The sequence below is a fragment of the Melozone crissalis genome, unplaced genomic scaffold (assembly GCF_028551555.1).
Source record: "Melozone crissalis strain CALT ecotype California unplaced genomic scaffold, PUWL_Pcris_2 ptg000027l_1, whole genome shotgun sequence".
Taxonomy (NCBI): domain Eukaryota; kingdom Metazoa; phylum Chordata; class Aves; order Passeriformes; family Passerellidae; genus Melozone; species Melozone crissalis.
The window spans coordinates 47,716,076-47,721,296 of NW_026535805.1; positions in this window are offsets into that span (position 1 = coordinate 47,716,076).

Consider the following 5,221-nt stretch of genomic DNA (forward strand, 5'->3'; position numbering starts at 1 on the left):
GTAAACTGTTGCACCCATGGACTGTAAAATGCAGCCAACTATGAACTAGCTAGGCCTGAAGGCAGGAATCACCTAAAATATAAAAACCAGAATCTCTGGGGTTTGTCAGCAAAAATTTTCTGTAATGACAACCAAAAATGTATGGCTGTTCAAGTATCAGTACAAGTGGACAACTCCCTCCTCTCTTTCAGAAAGGAGTGTGCTTTAGACAGGCACATTCTAATCATCTTCTCTAACTCCTTCTCCTGCTTTAACATCTCTGATTTTCTCCCATCCTTTGATGCTGTTAGATATTGCCTGTTTTCTCCCCATTTCCCCCTTGGTGCCCCCCACCTGTGACTGCACAGGCACCCAGGCAATGCAACCACGCAAGATGCTTCAGCACAAACCACACAGAAGGTGGCCTTGACATGTGCAGGCGCTGCAGCCTGGCACGCACAGCTGGGCAGCTGCAATTACAGAGGGTGGACTGACCCTCGTGTGCAAACACACATGTTTATATTGTAAATTCTTTGTGCAGGGGCTGGGGCTAACCAAAGGTTTGCATTGCATCTCACACAACACTTTCCCAGTCTAGGCATGGACACTAGATAGCAAATCTACAGCATTGGAGATGTTGATCCAAGAAATTTATTTTTAAATTTTGATTCAGGTATTACTTTGGATTTTTTTTGTTGTCTGAAAATATGTCCTCCTCACGCTTAAGGTCATTTACTCTTAAAGCTAGAAGCAAGTTTTCAGATGATTAATTAGGTACTCCAGTAATCAATTAAAGTATGCAGGTTTTAATTTATGAAGGACCATTTGTACTTAAATGTACTTAATAGCAGTGTAATAAGGAGATCTCACGTTCTCTCTACGTTGTCTAAAATAACTGAAATTATGTACATAAATTATATGTGGAGGAATTAACTGGTGATTAGCTTCACCAGCTCTATCACTCCATAGATAAGGTCAAAGGAACAGATCACAAAGCTTTCAGTGAAATCTCTGACATTAAAGGCAGCAAATCCAAATTCTTCTTGACATATAACTTGCTTCAACTCTATGATTGTTAGAAATACTCCTTGTAGAAAGGATTCTTACTACTGGACCAGCTGACTCAGACTACTGCTGTTCTTTAAATGTTCTTCAATTACTTTGTTGATGTTATCAGTGTGTAGTATGCTACAGTTTACTTTAAATTGATTTAATCTAATTGAAGGCCAAAACTACTAACCTTTCTTAGGTTCAATTCCATAATTACGGCACAGCTTCCTTACAGAACAGAGCTATGGTTGCTCATGGGGATTTTGGGAGGCATTTCAAGGGTAACTGGAATTGATCAGAATTTTCTAGGGGACCTGCAAGCATAGTTTTGAGATAACTAAATTATTTGTGTGTTTACCCTTAAAAGCAAGTGATACTTGCTTTTACTTTCAACCTCTCTTTTACACAGTATTTCTAGTGAGGAATATAAATAGCTAATGATAGCTACATTTACTGATTTTTTAAAAATGTTTCTTTAAGCATTTCTTCTCATTTATCCATAAGCCAGCATGTATTAGACAGATACTATGCTGCAGGTAAGCTTCTAAAAGGATTTTATTTGAGAAGCTAATCTCTGAGTGGAATAACTAGAGACAAAACCTTGTTTGAGTGGTGAAATGTAAGGACATGCAAAGCAAAGGTAGCACTGATAAGGGATGAAAGAATTAAAAGTAATGACCACAGAGCTCTGATACCACTGTAGATAAAGACAATTAAAGATAGACTGGGACTCACCCCTGAGCTAAAGGAAAAGGACACTAAAAACCTAAGAATAAGTGATTCTTTAAAAAGAAGCAGTCATATGTAAATAACGTGTCAAAGTTTTTGAAGGCAGTATTTGCTATAGATATGTTACATAGTAACTATGGGAAACTTCTCTGTCGAGATGGGGAGATGCTGTTCAAATGAAGGATAGAGATATATAAGCAGAAACTGCCAATTTTTGGCTAAGTGATACATTACTGTTCCATTAAAAAAGGCAAAGAATGTAACAGATTTCTATAGGTACTTCTCCAGTGCAGTACCAGACTCAAAGTCGAAGCAAACATAAAAACTGATAGTCCTGAAATAATTAATTCTCTTGTGTGCCTGAAATAATTTAAACAATAAAACTAGTTTGGCTTTTGAGCCAGCAAATACTTTGATTTTCTGTTGGATGCTGTTGTGCAAAAAAGACATTTGATACAACTGTGAAGAATGAAAATCAGGATGAAGGTCAGGCAAATGCTCTGTGCAGCTGGACTCCCTCCAAAGCACTTACAGCCTTTTCTCAGCTCCTATTCTGAATACACTGATTTACAAAGCCAGAATGTTTTCTGTAGGTGTATGTAAAGGCATCTGTAGCTTTTGTTTCCACCATGGATGGGCTTAACAGTAAGAGAATCCCCCATTAGTTGCCCAATTTGTTACTAGCTGCCTTCAGTTGCAGTGCAGACAATTTGAGTGTTGCACTGGTTTTGTCTGGGGTAGTTTTCTTCACAGTGGTTAGTGTGGGGCTGTATTTTGGATTTGTGCTGAACACAGAGTTGATAATGCAGAGATAGTTTTGTTATTGCTGAGTAGGGCTTAAACATAGCCAAGGCCTTCTGTGTTTTTTGTACTGCCATGCTGGCAAGGAAAGTTGGGAATACATGGGAGGCTGGGAGGAGACACAACCAGGACAGCTGACCCCAGCTGATTAAAGGGATATTCCCAACCATATGACACCATGCTCAGTATGTAAAGTGGGGGGAAGAAGGAGAAAGTGGGGGATATTTGGATGATGGTGTTTGGCTTTCCAAGTAACCATTATATATGATGGGGCCCTGCTTTTCTGGACATGGCTGAACACCTGCCTGTCCATGGGAAACAGTGAATTGATTTTTTGTTTGCTTACTCGGCTTTTACTCTCCCTATTAAACTGTCTTTGTCTAAACCCACAAGTTCTCTACCTTTTACCCTCCTGATTCAGTCCCCAGTCCTGCTGGTGGGGCAGTGAGTGAGTGGATGCACAGGGCTGTGGTGAAACCACAAAAAAGGGTAAAGGGCAAGTGAATGGGTTTGTAACAACACTCTGTCAGCTCCTTGTCAAGCCTACAATAGCAGGTCCCAGAGGAAATGTGATATCTACTGGTAGTGGTGAAGTTTGCTTTTATCAAGCTCTTCTGAAAGCACAGATTGATGGAAGTACAATTCCTTCCTGCTCTGACATATCTCTTTGCATTCCAGGTGACTGGTCTAAGCACTGAGCTGTAAAGTGGTATCTTTCTGTCAATCTGTGTTCCAATCAATTATTTATGCAAAGTGGAGAAAGGAAACAAGCTCACCCCAGGATGCCCTTCAGCCCCAGGGCTGTGTGTGAGAGGTGCTGGTGCCCCCATCATTATCTTGGTATCCCCTCCACTGACTGGAGGGTCCCTGTGCTCCCCCTCTCTGGTGCTGGCAGAGTAGTTTGGGCAGGCAGGATTAGGGTCCTGGTCTGGGCTGAAGTGATCCATTCTCTCTTTTGAGGTGGAATTACAGCTTCAGTGCAATGAAAACAACCTGCCTGTGTTCTCCACAAGAGAAATAAATGTAATAAAGCTCCCACTGAAATCAACATCAGAGTTGCAGCATTTCAAAGGAGATGAACTGTAACCAAGGAGAGTGCCTTGGAGAAAGCACCTATGCACTTATTCCCTAAAATTTGTTTTCATTCTCAGAACCAGCATGAGCCTAAAAAAAGCAAATACATTTTATATGGTTCATCCTGAAATTCATTGGTGCTTCTAGAGATGCAATGGTGCTGGCAGCAGTGCATTTGGGACTAGGTTAGATATTAAGACGGAATTCTTTACTCTGTGGTTGGTGAGACACTGGGACATGTTGCCCAGAGAAGCTGTGCCTGCCCCATCCCTGGCAGTGCTCAAGGCCAGGCTGGATAAGACCTTGAGCAACCTGTTTTAGTGGGAGCTGTCCCTGCACATGGCAGAAGAGTTAGAGCTAGATGGTCCCTTCCAACCCTTTATGTTCTGTGGTTCTGTGATTTCATACAATACTTGCAAACTTACATCTTTTCTGAGCACAAACAATGGATGTGTCACTGCAAATCCTGCTGTGTGGTTTGCACATGCTGAGCACCTTGGTGAATACAGCAGTGCAGACTCCTCTTTCCCCCACCCTTATATATAAAAATGACCATATATACTCCAAAATGACCCAGCTTGCCAATTCAGCATGGCTCCACTTAAAGTCCTCAAGTGTGGCCAATGTGGAAGCCACAGATGTCTTTTGTATCTGTTTGCTTGAATGCACCTCTTGTCCATATTGCAGAAGTTACTGCAATGATAGCTCAGAAAATGAAAAAGCTTTTCCCAAAGCTAAACCCGTTGTTGTTACTTTATCTAATGATGCCATCTCTCTGTTTGCCCCGACCGCCCTGCTGCTGCTTTCCCCATCAGTAGTGTAGGTTGTTTCCTGTCACCATGGTATGCAAGTCACCATCGTCCCACTTTGTGAAGTTTTCTCAGTTTCTGTGTGTTTCCCCTCTTTAGATCTTAGAATATTGCCATATTCTAGTGCCTCATTCAAGCAGTGATGCTTCTGAGTGAAGCTGTGGCTTTAGCATGGCATCTGTCTCTTTGTGTAGGCCACTTCTATGCACAAATACCTCTGTAATTGTACTTCTCTGTTACATTTATTCATCCCTTCCTCGATGCATTTACATCGTAAATTTACGTTGTTCAGGGCAAGGTCCGCATTCCTTTTCTTTACTATGTACATATTCTTTTTCTTTACTGTGTACCAACTTAGCCTAGCTCTGTATGGACTATATGTCAGCATAAAACTGGCCATAATTACAATAATATGCCCGAGGACGCTCCCAGTGCCCGGGACGGGGACGCAGGAAGGACATGGGGACACGGGGAGGACGCGGTAAGGACACGGGGACAATCCCGAGCCGCTCGGCCAGTCCGAGCCTCCCTCCCCTCACGCCTGGCCCGTGCGGGCCCGCAGCGCCCCCTGCCGGCGCGGTGGGGCCGCTCGGTGGCTCGGCGCTCGGCCGGCGCTGCCTGCCACACCAGCAGGCGGCCCCGCGGCCGGCGCGCACGCGCGTGCCCGCGCTCCCTGCGTGGCTGCCCCGGGAGCGGGGCCGGGGGCGCGTCCGGTGCAGCGGCGGCGGGAACGGGAGCGGGAGCGGGCGGGCAGCGCTGTGAGGGGAGCGGGCGGCAGC